General features: G+C 38.5%; 1 pseudogene across 1 annotated transcript in view; it reads right to left on the bottom strand.

Annotated features, from left to right (window-relative positions):
• LOC309652746 (transmembrane 9 superfamily member 2-like) overlaps window positions 1-18,043 on the bottom strand; it is a 112,397-nt pseudogene that overhangs the window by 83,542 nt on the left and 10,812 nt on the right. Inside the window, exons 2-4 of the transcript XR_014268791.1 lie at window positions 15,711-15,778; window positions 14,477-14,570; window positions 11,334-11,409 (exon numbers count right to left, since the gene is read on the bottom strand). The product of XR_014268791.1 is annotated as a transmembrane 9 superfamily member 2-like (transcript). The remainder of the gene's footprint in view (window positions 1-11,333; window positions 11,410-14,476; window positions 14,571-15,710; window positions 15,779-18,043) is intronic.

Here is an 18,043-nt window from a genome sequence, read left to right as displayed (position 1 = left end):
TGAGAAATTATACGGAAAGACCTAGCACAGCACCTGGCACAGAGTAAAGAAGTCATTAAATGTTAGTTTCCTTCCTACTAGATATTAAAATTATGCTTTAAAACTTTAACTAGATTTCCAATTCCAATCTTATTTGGGCCAAATCTCCTGCTAAAAACTACAAATGATAAATATAACAAATATCTCCTTAAAAGAAATATGAGCATGGAATGTACAACACCAAGAGTTAACCCTAATGTAAAGTATGGACTTTGCGTGATTATGATGTGATGGACCAACGTAGGTTCATCAGTTGTAACAAATGTCCCATTTTGGTGGAGGATGCTGAGAATGGGGGAGACTATGCATGGGTGGGGCAGGGGGTAGATGGGAAATCTCTGTACCTTCCTCTCAATTTTGCTGTGAACCTAAACCTGCTCTAAAAAGGTAAAGTCTTTAAAATTTAAAAAAGAAAAAAAGCAACATGAGGTGACAAGAAAGTAAGGAACTACCATGCCAAATTCTAAGGGAAAGTAGGAAGCCAGAGAGGTCAGCTGGGTAAGGGAGCACTGATGCTGCTACTGCCCTGAGGTCACCTGCTGAGCTGGGCAAACTTGAACTTGGGTTTGGGTAGCTTCATGGGATGAGGAGGCGGGAACTCAGGGAAGGCCCTCCCAGGTGAAAAGGCTAATATGAGACCCTCTGAACATTAAGCTGAGACCACCCACCCCCTCCAAAAGTAACATCCTCAGGGTAAAGGTGAGCCAGAAGTGAACCTGCTCATATAGTCCCAATGGACTATTGGGAAGATGGTCTTGAAGCTAAACAGAACAAGGCAGAGGCGGGGGAGAGAAATAAAACTGTCCTTAAAAAGTTGTGGCCACAGACCAGCCCTGACATAGATTTGCAGGCTGGATTCACATCATCAAAGTGGCCCCAGAAAGTTCAAGTTATGAATTTGCTTTAAGGTGGTCCCAGACTGGTATTTCCCAAAGACTCCTGTGGAAGTAAAGGAAAATCCTCTCTGGAGGAAAGTACTTTGACCCTAGGACTCAAAGAAACTCCACAAACAATCTTCGAGAACAATAAGTATGTAGTCCAAAAAATGAAGTATACAAGAAAAAAGGAATTATGAGCAAGAATCAGCAGAAACAAACTTGTAAAGAGTTCAGATCCAGAAATGATCACAAGCAGATTTAAAATTAACCAAATTTAATATATTTTAAAGACATCAAATACAAGTGGGAAAGCATGTGTATGAAATAGAAAAGTACAAATAATGACCCAGCAGATCTGAAGAACAAAACTTGTAGAAATGAGAAGATGATTACTAAAATTCTCTTCTCTTAAGAAAAGGAACAAGTGAAAAGAGAATTTATAGTCTAGAAGATAGACCAGAAGAACATAGCACAGGAAAAACATGGAAAATACAGAAGGGAAGTTAACAGACATGGAGAAGGGGCTTTCCTGGTGGCACAGTGGTTAGGAATCTGCCTGCCAATGCAGGGGACACGGGTTCGAGCCTCGGTCCAGGAAGACCCCACATGCCGCAGAGCAAATAAGCCCGTGTGCCACAACTACTGAGGCTGCACTCTAGAGCTTGCGAGCCACAACTACTGACGCCCGCAGGCCTAGAGCCCGTGCTCCGCAACAAGAGAAGCCACCACAGTGAGAAGCCTACACACCGCAAGGAAGAGCAGCCCCCACTCAACGCAACTGGAGAAAGCCCACACACAGCAACGAAGACCGAACACAGCCAAAAATAAATAAATAAAATAAATTTATTTTAAAATTTTATTTATTAAATAAATTTATTAAATAAAAAAATTATTAAAATAAATAAATTTATTTTATAAATAAAATAAATTTATTTTTTAAAAAAGCAAAAGAGAGACATGGAGGAGAAAATAACATTTAACATAGCTTTAATTGGAGTCTGAAAAGGAAAGAAGAAAATATCTCACCATGGCTGAGAATTACAGAACTGATAAAAGGCACCAATCCAGGAAACTTAAGGAATTACAAACAGGATTTAAAACAAAGCAAAACAGGGACTTCCCTGGTGGCGCAGTGGTTAAGAATACACCTGCCAATGCAGGGGACGTGGGTTTGAGCCCTGGTCCAGGAAGATCCCACATGCCACGGAGCAACTAAGCCCGTGTGCCACAACTACTGAGCCTGCGCTCTAGAGCCCACAAGCCACAACTACTGAGCCCATGTGCCACAACTACTGAAGCCCACGTGCCTAGAGCCCGTGCTCCACAACAAGAGAAGCCACCACAATGAGAAGCCCATGCACCGCAACAAAGAGTAGCCCCCGCTCACCACAACTAGAGAAAAGCCCGCACGCAGCAATGAAGACCCAATGCAGCCAAAAATTAATTAATTAATTATTTTTTTTAAAAAAAACAAGCAAAACAAAAATCCATAACTAGACACGTAATCATGAAACTGCATAACACCCTCTAAAGAAAGAAGTGACTGGGAGTTCCCTGGTGGCCTACTGGTTAGGATTCTGGGCTTTCACTGCCTCGGCCAGAGTTCAACCCCTGGTCGGGGAACTGAGATCCCACAAGCTGTGTGGCACAGCCAAAAAAAAAAAAAAAAAAAAAAACAGTGACTAATAGTAGGTATAAATGAAAGGACTATAACAGAAATACAAACCTTAAATATTAGAAGAATTACAACAATAAAAATGTAGACCACATAAAGACTTTTCAAGTAAATATTATATTTCATGGAATCTAAAATGCCACCACTTATAAAACATCGTTACGGGCTTCCCTAGTGGCACAGTGGTTAGGAATCTGCCTGCCAGTGCAGGGGACACGGGTTCCAGCCCTGGTCCGGGAAGATCTCACATGCCGCAGAGCAGCTAAGCCCGTGCGCCACAACTACTGAGCCTGCGCTCTAGAGCCCACGAGCCACAACTACTGAGCCCACGTGCCACAACTACTGAAGCCGGCGCACCTAGAGTCCGTGCTCTGCAACAAGAGAAGCCACCACAATGAGAAGCCCACGCACTGCAATGAAGAGTAGCCCCCACTCACCACAACTAGAGAAAGCCCGCGTGCAGCAAGGAAGACCCAATGTAGCCAAAAATAAATAAATTAAATAAATAAATTCTTTTTAAATTTTTTAAAAAATCATTATTTTATGTGCTGCTAAAAAAAAACACTGTCAATTAACCTTTAACATGCCATCAACTGGAAGACACATCTTGATTTCATAAATGTTAAAATATGGGGAAACATGAGTCTTAGAATCAATAAAATGTGAAATATCAAAATAGTAAAGAAGATGTAATAAAACAGAACTGAAAGCAAATGTCATATCAATACATGTAAATGGGCTTAACTCACCTATTAAGAGGAAAAGATTTTTCAGAAGATACCACAAAGCAAAACTCAACAACATGTTGTATAAAAGAGACACATCTAAAAGATTCTGAAAAGTTAAAAATGAAAGGATAGGCAAAGTTACACGAAGCAAACGTATGCAAAAAGAAAGCAAGAGAGCTGGACTTCCTCCTCCAGACATGATTGAATAACACGAGACTAGATTTACTCTTTCACCTTAAACAACTTTTTCAAATGGGTAAAATATATGAAACAACAGGTTTCAGACCCTGGACAACAAAGAACATTAAAACAGTGATCACCCAGAGAAGGGGAAGCCTCACGCTTCCTCCCCAGAGAGGATTTCCAGGTTGTGGTGCAGGGAAAGGGTACCCAAGCAGAGCCCTGCAATCTCTCCCAGTTGAGAAGACAAAGTTCGAAGTCCAGAGAGGCCAAGGGGGCTAGATTTTGTGGGGCAGATTACCAGAGAGAGGAGAGCCGCACAGAGATTTCTGGAGATATGCAAGGGGTCTCTTTCATCAGAGTATTGATCAGTACATGCATGTAAGGTGTGCCAGTTATTGATTGATTGCCTCTCATCCCCGAATTCACGCTCTTTGACCTCTGTGAAAATTATCTGGGCCCTTTCAATATTTTAAATAGTTCTCCTTCGCAACCTGACACTGAATGAAGCTTTGTCAGTAGAGGGCGCTGGATAGACACTGCAAGAGAAAAGGGTTTTGCTTCCTGGTTGATGAATGCTCACTCCGCATGCTCCTGTTTCTTCAGCCTCAGCAACCTCTAAGGAATTAATGGATCCACTTATCATAGTAAAAGAGAGAAACAAAAGACATCAGGTGGAGGGGGATGAATAGGCAGAGTACAGAAGATTTTTAGGGCAGTGAAACTACTCTGTATGATATTATAACAATGAATACATGTCATTATACATTTGTCCAAACCCATAAAATGTACAATACCAAGAGTGAACCCTAATGTAAACTATGGACTTTGGGTGATAATGGTGTATCAATGAAGATTCATCAATTGTAACAAATGTGCCACATTCTGGTGATATCATGTGCCTCCTGATGAAAGAACACATCACTACTTTATCTTGCCAAAGAGATCGAACCTGAATCTAATCAAGCCGCTGGATCCATCTACCAATTTGAAGGAATCAGGGATAGAGGAAAATGCACCATTGTTTGGATGAGTAATACAGGAATGGACAAATGGATAGAAAGGTGATAAATCAAACACAGAAAATGCTAATTATAGAATCTAGGTGCTGGGTTTATGAGTGTCCACTATATAATTCATTCAACTGTTTGTGCATTTGAAAATGCTCACAAAAAACATTGAAAAAAGACACATAAAATGATCAAGTCTAAACTATAGCATCTAGGGATGTAGACTTGGGTGACAAAACCGTAAAAGAAACTCAAGGAAGTGATTAGGGTAAAAGTTAGGATAGTGGTTATTTTAGGGGAAGGAAGAGTGTTGGAACTGGGTAGGGACACACGGATACCTTCTGGGGTGGCTGGCCAAATTCTATTTCTTGATCTGGCTGGGGTTTACAAAGGTGTCCCCCTTATAACAATTCATTACACTTTATATTTGTTCTGTATGGTTTTCTGTATCTGCATTTTACAACGAAAAGGTTTTATTTAAAGTCCGTATCCTTTGACCCAGCAATTACACTTATATGAATTTATCCTAAGGTCATAATTAGAAAAGAGTACACAGAGGTTTGCACAATAATAACTATCACTTATTGAGTGCCTACTATGTGTCAGACACTGCTCCAAGAACTTTACAAGTCTTATCCTATTTATCCTCACAACAATCCTATGTGGTATATATTATCCTTATTCCCATTTTACAGATGAGACTCAGAGAGGTAAAAGAATGTTCACTGCAGCATCATTAATAACAAAAATTGAAAACAGCTAATCATGATGGAATGGATAAAAAATTATGATCCATCCATACAATGGAATATTATGAAACTATTAAAAAGTATAATCATTTTCTCGTTCTTGTATTCCCTCTCTCCGTACATATGTGTGTGTATATATACATAATATACAAAATGAACATGGAAAGAAGTCCATTATAAACTTCTAAGTAAAGACAAAGAAGCAGATTACAAAAATATATATATTACAATCTCACTTAGATTAAGAAATTATGTATACATAAAAAGAATCTATTAAAATTGAGGAGGATTATATGAAGACTGTCACTTCATACTCTTTATACCTCTGTGTTGTATGAGGGTTTTACAAACATGTATTACTTTTTTTTTCCTTTTTTTTTGGCCGCAACACGCGGCATGAGGGGATCCTAGTTCCCCGACCAGGGATGGAACCCAGGCCCCCTGCAGTGGAAGCTCAGAGCCTCAACCAGTGGACCACCAGGGAAGTCCCCAAACAGGTATTACTTTTGTAATCATCATGGTGGTGTTCATACAATGCTAGTGTACTTAATGAATTTAAAACTTTCTATTGATAAGACAACCATATTTGCCACTTTGATTCTAAATATCTAATTCAGCAGTTCTCAAACTTTTTTAGTCTCAGGACTCCTACTCTTAAAAAGTATGAAAAACCCTAAAGAGTTTTTGTTTATGAGGGTTATATCTACCCATAGTGACCAAATTAGAACTTAAAATGAGAAAATTTTAAAACGCAAGTGTACAGAATCACACATTCCATTAGCCCTTAGAGTGATGACATCATCACACTTCACATAGCTTCTGGAAAATTCCACTGTACACTCATGAAAGAGTGAGAGTAAAGAAGGCAAAAAACATCTTAGTAGTATTATGAAAATAGTTTTGACCTGGCAGACTCCCTGAAAAGTTCTCAGAGAGTCCCAGACCTCACTTTGAGAGTAGGTGATATAATTATTCCTGCAAAAAAGATCAATTACACAATAAATACTATAAACAACTTTTCTGAAACTTCCCTACAGCTTTAAGTTTGCAATGGAAGGAAGTCTGCATGTAAAGGGGGGAAGGAGGAGGACATCAACATCTACCCAAAATAAATATCCTTAGGGACTTCCCTGTCAGTCCAGTGGTTAGGACTCCATGCTTCCACCGCAGTGGGCATGGGTTCAATCCCTGGTTGGGGAACTGACATCCCACATGCGGTGCAGTGCAGCCAAAAAAAAAAAAATCCTTAAAATAAAAATGAATGAGAAAATTCTCAATAAAGCGTTCCTCTATATATAAAAGGGATGACAAAAGACAACTGCTGGTTTCACTTAACCTTGGTAATCTTAGGGTGGCAACCCACAAATGTTGATAAAAGTTACTGCTACTCTGGCCAACTGGGGCTCTTTCATCCTATTGGCCCATTTATTCTTCCCAGACCATCAAAGATGTGGTCTTTAAATGGTTCCAAAGAACCATTCCAGGGAATTCCTTGGCAGTCCAGTGGTTAGGACTCTGTGCTTTCACTGCCGAGGGCCCGGGTTCAATCCCTGATCAGGGAGCTAAGATCCCGCAAGCCAGGAAGTGCGGCCAAAAAAAAAAAAAATGTCCATATAGACTTCCATATAGAGTATCAAACACAGACTATATTAATGCAAATTTCTCCTACTCATTAACTCCTGTCTTCTGTCACTCTTCCCTTACTTTAAAAGAATTATCAATTAAGCAGTTGTTTGCTGCTTTTTCTCCCACATTCCCTATGTGAATGTTTCCCACTGTGAGAAATACATATCACTGGGGATATATGAGATAATTTTAGGTAGTAGGTGAAAAAACAGTCTGTACTCTACTTTTTAATCTAGTTACTTGAAAATAGATGAATAAAATATATAAGTAGTACACTAAGCCTGTAATTTCTGTAATTTCCTTTTAAATAAATTTAAGTTAAATTATGGATAAATAGGGAGTTCCCGGGTGGCTTAGTGGTTAGGATTCTGGGCTTTCCCTGCCAGGGCCCAGTTTCAATCCCTGGTCAGGGAACTGAGATCCCGCAAGCCATGCGGCACAGCCAAAAAAAATAAATGACGGATAAATAATAATACAGGTGCCTCAGATGTGGCAAAAATCACCAAGGTGGTGCATGAATGACTGAAATTCAAGAAGCACTGCCCTTTTCTCTGGAAAGAAACAATGAAGGGTACCACCAATTAGACACCAAAACAGAAACCTGGCAGGCATCCTCTGCTCCTCTCTCCCTTCCCCTTCATCCCCACTGCTGATCCACATCGAGTCTCCCCCTTCATCCCCATTGCTGATCCATGTCAAGTCTCCACATGTAACACAGATTATAAGCAATGCTGCCCTGGTTGAGCCCTTCCATGCCCATTCAGCCTCCATGGCAGCCCCAAGACACTTCTATTACCCTAGGGCCCAGTAGAAAACAGCTTGAAAACCACAAGACAGATTTCAAAAACAGTGTGATTGGGACTTCCAAGATAAAAAGATCTGAGTTACCATCGCAACAAAAAGAATAAAATACCTAGGAACAAACCTACCTAAGGAGACAAAAGACCTGTATGCAGAAAACTATAAGATACTAACGAAAGAAATCAAAGACAACACAAACAGATGGTGAGATATACCATGTTCTTGGATTGGAAGAATCAATATTGTGAAAATGACTCTACTACCCAAAGCAATCTACAGATTCAATGCAATCCCTAACAAATTATCAATGGCAATTTTCACAGAATTAGAACAAAAAATTTTATAATTTGTATGGAAACACAAAAGACCCCAAACAGCCAAAGTAATCTTGAGAAAGAAAAACAGAGCTGGAGGAATCAGGTTCCCTGACTTCAGACTATACTACAAAGCTACAATAATCAAGACAGTATGGTACTGGCACAAAAACAGAAATATAGATCAATGGAACAGGATAGAAAGCCCAGAGATAAACCCACACACCTACGGTCACCTAATCTATGACAAAGAAGGCAAGAATATACAATGGAGAAAAGATAGTCTCTTCAATAAGTAGCACTGGGAAAACTGGACAGCTACATGTAAACGAATAACATTAGAACACTCCCTAACACCATACACAAAAACAAACTCAAAATGAATTAAAGACCTAAATGTAGGGACTCCCCTGGTGGTCCAGTGGTAAAGAACCTGCCTTACAATGCAGGGGACATGGGTTCAATCCCTGGTCAGGAAACTAAGATCCCACATGCCGCAGGGAAACTAAGCCCTCAGGCCAAAACTACTGAGCTCATGCACCTCAACTAGAGAGCCCGTGTGCCGCAAACTACAGAGCCCATGTGCCCTGGAGCCCGTGCACCACAGCTAGAGAAGAGAAAACCCACACGCCACAACTAGAGAGAAGCCTGCACGCCACAACGAAAGATCCCACATGCCCACAATGAAGAGCCCTCATGCCACAACTAACACACGGCACAGCCAAAAAATAAAATTAATTAATTAATTAAATGTTAAAAAAAAAAAAGACCTAAATGTAAGACCGGACACTATAAAACTCTTAGAGGAAAACATAGGAAGAACACTCTTTGACATAAATCGCAGCAAGATCTTTTCTGACCCACCTCCTATAGTAATGAGAATAAAAACAAAAATAAACAAATGGGACCTAATGAAACTTAAAAGCTTTTGCACAGCAAAGGAAACCATAAATAAGACGAAAAGACAACCCTCAGAATGGAAGAAAATATTTGCAAATGAAGCAACTGACAAAGGATTAATCTCCAAAATATATAAACAGCTCATGCAGCTCAATATCAAAAAAACAAACAACTCAATCCACAAATGGGCAGAAGACCTAAATAGACATTTCTCCAAAGAAGACATACAGATGGCCAAGACGCACATGAAAAGATGCTCAACATCACTAATTATTCGAGAGATGCAAAACAAAACTACAATGAGGTATCACCTCACACCAGTCAGAATGGCCATCATCAAAAAAATCTACAAACAATAAATGCTGGAGAGGGTGTAGAGAAAAGGGAACCCTCTTGCACAGTTGGCAGGAATGTAAATTGATACAGCCACTATACTATGGAAAAGAGTATAGAGGTTCCTTAAAGAACTAAAAATAGAACTACCATATGACCCAGCAATCCCACTACTGGGTGTATTCAAAAAGATATATGCACCCCAATGTTCACTGCAGCACTATTTACAATAGACAGGGCATGGAAGCAACCTAAATGTTCACTGACAGATGAATGGATAAAGAAAATGTGGTACATATATACAATGGAATATTACTCAGCCATAAAAAAGAAACGAAATTGAGTTATTTCTAGTGAGGTGGATGGACCTAGAGAGTATTATACAGAGTGAAGTAAGTCAGAAAGAGAAAAACAAATATCGTATATTAACGCATATATGTGGAATCTAGAAAAATGGTACAGATGAACCTATCTGTAAAGCAGAAATAAAGACACAGACTTAGAGAACAAACAAACATATGGATACCAAGGGGGAAAGGGGTCAGTGGAATGAATTGGGAGATGGGGATTGACATATATACACTATTGATACTGTGTATAAAATAGATATCTAATGAGAACCTACTGTATAGCACCTCACTGAGGTGGCTTCTCTTGCTGCAGAGCACAGGCTCTAAAAGCGCAGGCTTCAGTAGTTGTGGCTCGCGGGCTACAGAGCGCAGGCTCAGTAGTTGTGGTGCATGGGCCCAGCTGCTCTGCGGCATGTGGGATCCTCCCAGACCAGGGCTCGAACCCGAGTCGCCTGCATTGGCAGGCGGATTCTTAACCATTGCACCACCAGGGAAGCCCGGTTTATCAATTTTATCTTCTCAAAGAACCATCTTTTAGTTTCATTGATCTTTGCTACTGTTTTCTTCATTTCTGTTTTCATTTATTTCTGATCTGATCTTTATGATTTCTTTCCTTCTGCTAACTTTGGGGTTTTTTGGTTCTTCTTTCTCTAATTGCTTTAGGTGTAAGGTTATATTGTTTATTTGAGATGTTTCTTGTTTCTTGAAGTAGGATTTTATTGCTATAAACTTCCCTCTTAGAACTGCTTTTGTTGCATCCCATAGGTTTTGGGTCACTGTGTTTTCACTGTCATTTGTTTCTAGGTATTTTTTGATTTCCTCTTTGATTTCTTCAGTGATCTCTTGGTTATTTAGTAGTGTATTGTTTAGCCTCCATGTGTTTGTATTTTTTACAGTTTTTTTCGTGTAATTGATATCTAGTCTCATAGTGTTGTGATCAGAAAAGATACTTGATATGATTTCAGTTTTCTTAAATTTACCAAGACTTGATTTGTGTCCCAAGATATGATCTATCCTGAAGAATGTTCCATGAGCACTTCAGAAGAAAGTGTATTGTGTTGTTTTTGGATGGAATGTCCTATAAATATCAATGAAGTCCATCTTGTTTAATGTGTCATTTAAAGCTTGTGTTTCCTGGAGACCTTCAAGATGGTGGAGGAGTGAGACGTAGAGATCGCCTTCCTCCCCACAAATACATCAGAAATACATCTACATGTGGAACAACTCCTACAGAACACCTACTGAATGCTGGCAGAAGACCTCAGACTTCCCAAAAGGCAAGAAACTCCCCACATACCTGGCCGTGTCGCTGACAGAGTCTTGGTGCTCCAGACGGGTGTCAGGCCTGAGCCTCTGAGGTGGGAGAGCCGAGTTCAGGACACTGGTCCACCAAAGACCTCCCGGTTCCACGTAATATTAAACGGCAAAAGCTCTCCAAGAGATCTCCATTACAATGCTAAGACCCAGCTCCACTCAACAACGAGCAAACTACAGTGCTGGACACCCTATGCCAAACAACTAGCAAGACAGAAACACAACCCCACCCATTAGCAGAGAGGCTGCCTAAAATCATAATAAGGTCACAGACACCCCAAAACACACCACCGGACGTGGCCCTGCCCACCAGCCTCATCCTCCAGAACACAGGCACCAGTTCCCTCCACCAGGAAGCCTACACTACCCAATTCTCATATCAGACAAAATAGACTTTAAAATAAAGACTATTACAAGAGACAAAGAAGGACAGCTTTTTCTTTTGATTTTCATTTGCTGTATCATAAGATTTTACACAAACTTTTACAGGTTTCTGTCTTGTTAAAAGAAAACTATTAAGAAAGAAAATTTAAAATATTAAGAGATTTGACTAAATTGTATAAATCAAATGTCACAAAACAAGCACTTTATCTTACAAATAAAACTTTTCTTCAGAGACTTCAGTATGCCATCATTCTCAGCACTATCTCCTCTACATTTCAGTTCATACCTAAAATGATTACAGTAGACACACACACACACTGCTTTCACCACTAAACAGAAGAATTTGCCTTCTTCAGTATTATAAAAGGTGGGGTATAAAATCCATTGTAGCGGGAATTCCCTGGCGGTCCAGTGGTTAGCACTTCAGGCTTCCACCGCAGGGGACGCAGGTTCTATCCCTGGTTGGGGAACTAAGATCCCGCAAGCCGTGCAGTGCAGCCAATAAATAAATAAATAAAATCCACTGTAGCTTTCTAAAAACTACCTTGATCTACAACCCTTCACTTAAAACTGATAATAAAATTGGTTATAGTGATGGTTACACAACTCCATGAGTATACTAAAAAGCACTGAATTGGACACGTATGAGTGGGTGAATTATTTGGTATGTGAATGAGCTCTCAATAAAGCTGTTACCAAAAAAGTGATAATAAAATATTTGATACTTTTAATATGAAACCTCTTATTTACAAAGTCTAGCTACAGGAGATTATCAAGATGAAGTGCCAATACGGTTCATCAGAAAACAATAAGCAAGAATAAACAATGAAAATTTAACACTTCATTTCCTGAAATCATACAAATATTAACCCTAAAATTCCTTATTGGCAACTGAACTAAACTGTCATGTTTCTTCCGTCCAAAGCACAGCATTTCTTGAAAAGGCGCACTTTTCTCTTAGGACAATGGTACTCCACAGGGGAATTGTGTGCAACTTTAATCATCGAAAAGCGAATGCCTGACACACAGACCAACGGAACACATCAATAGAGAACCCAGAAATAGACCTACACAACTAGGCCCAAGTGATTTTTTCACAAAGGTGCAAAAGCAAGTAAGTGGAGGAAGAACTGAAATTGCTGAAAAGGTCTTTCCAGCAAATGGTACTGAAGGAATTGCACACCTATAGACAAAAAAAAAAAAGAATTTCAACCCAGACCTCACACCTTATACAAAAAATAACTCGAAATGGATCAGACTTAAATATATAAAGTCAAATTATAAGACTTTTTGAAGAAAGTCTTCAGGACCTAAGGCTATGCAAAGTCTTCTTAGACTTGACACCAGAAGCATGATGCATAAAAGGAAAACTTGATTACTGGACCACATAAAATTTAAAACATTTGCTTTGTGAAAGACCCTATAAAGAAGAAGAAAACACAAGCCACAGACTGGGAGAAACTATTTGCAAACTACTGTTGCAATAAAGGAATCATAACTATTGATAGAATATACAAAGAATTCTGAAAACTAAACAGAAAAAGAACAGTAAATGGGCAGCATGAGGGAGCCTTGTGCTGATGGAACTATGCTGTGTATTGACTGTGCTGGTGGGTACACGAATCTGCATCTCACACACACATACACACACACACACACACACACAAGAGTGCATGTAAAACTAGTGAAATCTGAAAAGGTCTGTGCATTGTCCAGTGTCAATTCCCTGGTTTTGCTATTGTACAGTCATGCAAGATGCTACCATTGGGCAAACCTGGTTAAAGGGTACACAAGACCTCCCTGTTCATTATTTTGTAGCTTCCTGTGAATCTGTAATTATTTCAAAATAAAAAGTTGTAAAACAAGCTAACGTCTGATGTTTTCACATATATTAAAATTGATCAAATTATACACTTTCAATATGTGTAGTTTATTGTACTTCAGTTATACTTCAATGAAGTTGAGAAAAAAGAAGAAAAAAGTTAGTGCCTTCATAACCGTGACTGCTCTTGAAAACATCCTTACTCCATCCCCATATCTATTAAGATATCAAGGGCAATATCAATAGACACTGAGAGTCCAATTACATCTACTTATATCACCCTACCCAAAATATGCAAGAACAAAAAATTAAACTTTTTTTCTTTATGAAGCAAAAATAAAACTTGAAAGGCAAAACCTTTGTGTGGAACCACCAACTACTGCAGATAGCTTAAAGAGCATATAGAGTCATCCCTCAGTATCAGTGGAGGATTGGTTCTAGAACTCCCAAGGATATCAAAATCCACAGATACCAAAATCCACCATTGCTCAAGTCCCTCATATAAAATGGTGGAGTATATGCATATAACCTACACACATCCTCCCCTAGACAGTTGACCCTTGAACAATGCAGATGTTAGGGGGCCAACCCTCCCTGATGTTGAAAATCTTACCTGTAACTTACAGTTGGCCCTCTACATAGATGGTTCCTCTGAATCAGGTTCCACATCCAGGGATTCAGCCAACCACAGATCATATATTGAAAAAAATCCAGGTATAAGTAGACCCACGCAGTTCAAACCTGTGTTGTTCAAGGGTCAACTGTACTTCATACCATCTCTACATTACTTATAATACTTAATACACAATGTAAATGCTATGTAAGTTCTAGTGTTGCTTTTGGGAACTTTCTGGAATTTTTTCCCCCGAATATTTTCGATTCCAGGTTGGTTGAATCTTCAGATGAGGAACCCTTGGATTTGGAGGGCCAACTGTATTAATGTATTCTTCTGGCAACGCCAGATTCTACCTCCTTTCCTTTTTCTTTACCTTCTTTTAAAGCAAAGACTCTGGTACAATTATGGCTGACCCTTGAACAACACAAGTTTGAACTACCCGGGTTCACTTATATGAAGATTTTTTCAATAAATATACAGTGGGCACCCTGATTCCACGGGTTCCAAATCCACAGATTCAACCAACCGTGGATGGCAGACGTAAAATTTAATACACAATCCGTGGTTGGTTGAATCTGCAGATGCGGAACTTGCCTACGTGGAGGGCTGACTATGGGCTTGAGCATATGTGGATTTTGGTATCTGCAGTGAGTCCTGGAACCAATCCCCCATGGATACCGAGGGATGGCTGTATATGTAGTCAGTTTTGAGAAGATTCATTTTAAAATAAGATTTAAAATAAGATCAACTGAATAACCTCATAAGGAGATGATGTTATTCGTTCTCCAAACAGTACTTGTCCAAGATTTTCAGAAGGGCTTTTCTTTCTGGAGTCTTGACAGAAGTCAAAGAAAAAAAAAAAAAAAAAAAAAAGAGAGGTTCAAGTAAGGTAAAAAAAAAAAAATCAGCAAAGAAATCAGTCCTTATAATTTATCTAGCCTCTCCACTTTTAATGGTAGATTCTTCTAAAAATATGACCCAGAATCTTTCTATTTATGATTTATAGACCTCATTATATGTTTCTCTTTAAACTGTTTAACCTCTGATAATTATGAATTCATTATTTAAAATGCTCATGGTACTGCTCTTGACTTTTGTAATGCAGCTAATCACAATCAAAAAGAAAACAACACTATTTTTAGGATTAAATTTCAAATTACATATAAGCACAAATAAGGAAACAATGGCTTAAAGTCTGTACTGATTCTAACCTGGAACATTTAGAAACTGTAATTATCAGTTCTTATCAAAGGGGAATTAAAAAACAAACACCTCCAAACACATTCCCACATACTCACAAATCAAACAGTTACTAGGTGAAAAGAATTACAATTACCTTTAAGTAAATTTGAATGTAAAATGGCTTAGGTAGAAGATAAAATAAATGGTAGGCCTCTGTAATGTTTTAAATTCTCATACTAACACCCTACATTTACACCTGGTATTTTAATGAAAATCAGACCTGATTTTATTTCTGCTTAATTAGTAGAAATAAAGTAATACCAAAGGGAACTACAATCATTTTTTCTAAGAAGTATATCATTTGTTGCTATTCTCAAATGAATGATCATACTGAATCTTATAATAACTACTCACTACTAAACTAAGCACCTTCATCCATTAAAAACCTTAGTATAAACCTACCTTAGTATTTGATATTTTAGAAATAAGCTACAACTCTGCAAAGATATTTTTTCAAGTTCAAAGTGTAGTAAATTTATAATTTGCCTTTCTTAGAAAGAAAAATCAAGTATGGCAACTTCCTAATTTTTTAAGCATTTGTCTCACATTGAAAGCTCTCTATTCTAATCATTTTTTCCTGTTACGTTGATTATAAAATTACCACTACATTTCTTAATATATTCAGGGCTTTCGTTCACTAACTTTAAAAACTTAAGGCACATTTTAACACAATTATATCATAATTATGATATAAATTAATCACAATGATATCAATTATATTGGATATAATTATAATACTTACAACTTACGTATTATACTCATAAGGTAGCACAGAGTCCACTGAGTCCAGTCTATTTACAAATAGTGCTACTGATGACTACAAGAAGGGAAAAAAAAATCATTAATAATACAAAGTAAAATAAGGCAGTACTTGCAAAATACATAATGAAGTAACTGAAAGGTAATTGGGTCTATTGCTCCCATCAATTTATAACTGTATAGTTATAAATTTATAACTTAGCACAGTGTTATAAATTTATAACACAGTACACTTATAAATTTTTTAAACAGTATAGCTATAAATTCATAACATTTCATTTATCTGGCATCATCGGGGTCTTTGAATACATAAATTTTTCAGATACCTCAGCCATTCTTAACCTTTTTAAATTATAGAACCCTTTGAGAATAGGATGAAAGCTATGGCTCCTTGCCCCAGAAAAGCACACATATTCACCAAATTCCCTGTTCAGCTTTAAAAGGCTTCATAGGGCCTCTAGGGTCCATGGAACTCAAGTTAAGAACTTGAAATAATTAAAGCTACCAGCATAAGTGCTTTTCTTGCATTATTGTAACCATTTTTATAAGAATTATTCTAAAATACACTTCACTCTTTCCTATCTTAAACAAAACATTATGATCACAATTTAACCTTCCTTGATGACTCAGGGTCATTTTGAGCATCAATCATTGCACCTGCTTTGACTCTGTGACATCTCCAGTATCAAATGAGATGAAAACAGCTATTTACCCCAAAACTGAATGGCAAGAGATAACTATTTACACCTCTGCTACCCACCCCCCCCCACCCCTACCAAAGAACATAAACTTGTTTGTAAAGAGTTTCCTTTCTTTTTGTAAAGAGTTTCTCTTTCATTTTGGCTGTCAGCTGTCATTATGCCTTTTCTCCCTTCTTTTTTTCCCCCTAATCTGGTATAGGGCAAGCCCTCAATTTGTGTAATAAATGATCAGATTTGTTAAAACTATGTGAAAAAGGCCATAAAAAAGAATGAAATTTTGCCATTTGTAACACCATGGATGGACCTGGAGGGTATTACGCTTCGTAAAATAAGTTAGACAGAAAAAGACATATACTGTATGATATCACTTATATGTGGAATCTAAAAAGTAATATGAATGAATATAACAAAACAGAAACAGACTCACAGATATAGAGAACAAACTAGTGGTTACCACTGGGGAGAGGAAAGTGGGGAAGGGCAAGATAGGGGTAGGGAATTAACAGATACAAACTACTGTGTATAAAAGAAATAAGCTGCAAGGATATATCGTACAGCACAAGGAATATAACCAATATTTTATAACTTTTAAAAATTTATTTATTTTTTATTTTTGGCTGTGTTGGGTCTTCGTTACTGCGCGCAGGCTTTCTCTAGTTGCAGCGAGCGGGGACTACTCTTCATTGCGGTGCGCAAGCTTCTCATTGCAGTGGCTTCTCTTGTTGCGAAGCACGGGCTCTAGGCGTGCGGGCTTCAGTAGTTGTGGCTCGCGGGCTCTAGAGCACAGGCTCAGTAGTTGTGGCGCACAGGCTTAGTTGCTCCACGGCCTGTGGGATCTTCCCGGACCAGGGCTCGAACCCATATCCCCTGCATTGGCAGGCGGATTCTTAACCACTGCGACACCAGGGAAGTCCTATAATAACTTTAAATGGAGGGAATTCCCTGGCGGTCCAGTGGTTAGGACTCAGCGCTCTCACTGCTGGAGCCCTCGGTTCCATCCCTGGTCAGAGAACTAAGGTCCCGCATGCCGCACAGCAAGGCCAAAAAGAAAGCCTATGTCAAAAAGACTGTCTGAGAGCATGAAGTTAGTTCATGAACATTATAACATCTCTTCTGGCTCTTCACAGGACGTTTTTGCTTACTTCCCTGGATCTCAGCTGTGTTCTTGATAATTTACCAGACAGGATTTTTTAAATCACTAAAACAGCAGAACTTGGGTAATCCTTTATTCTTTTTCAAAATTTCATACCCTGCTTTTTAAAAAATTGAACATCTGCTATCATCTATACCATGTGGTTAGATTTTTCTTTTTTAAAGACAAGGACATGGAAAGTTATCTCACTTGGGAACACATGTAAATAACCTTACTATAACTCTGTAAACAAGAGAATTGGATCTACACTTAGTGAAATCTAATCAGAAATTTAGCAATAGCAACATATATGAGTTATAGTTTTATAAAGGTGAATAGGCAAAGGTTTCTAAAGCACAGCAGATAATTAAAGATAATAGTTCTCATCTAGAGTCCCAAAACTGACAAAGTACATAAGATTTCAACTATATTTTAAAATGCGGGACTTCCCTGGTGGCACAGTGGTTAAGAATCCGCCTGCCAATGCAGG

This window comes from Balaenoptera physalus, assembly GCF_965194825.1.
Source record: "Balaenoptera physalus genome assembly, chromosome: X".
Classification (NCBI taxonomy): domain Eukaryota; kingdom Metazoa; phylum Chordata; class Mammalia; order Artiodactyla; family Balaenopteridae; genus Balaenoptera; species Balaenoptera physalus.
Note: the sequence above shows the minus strand (reverse complement) of the source record. Positions and strands in the feature narration are given on the sequence as shown.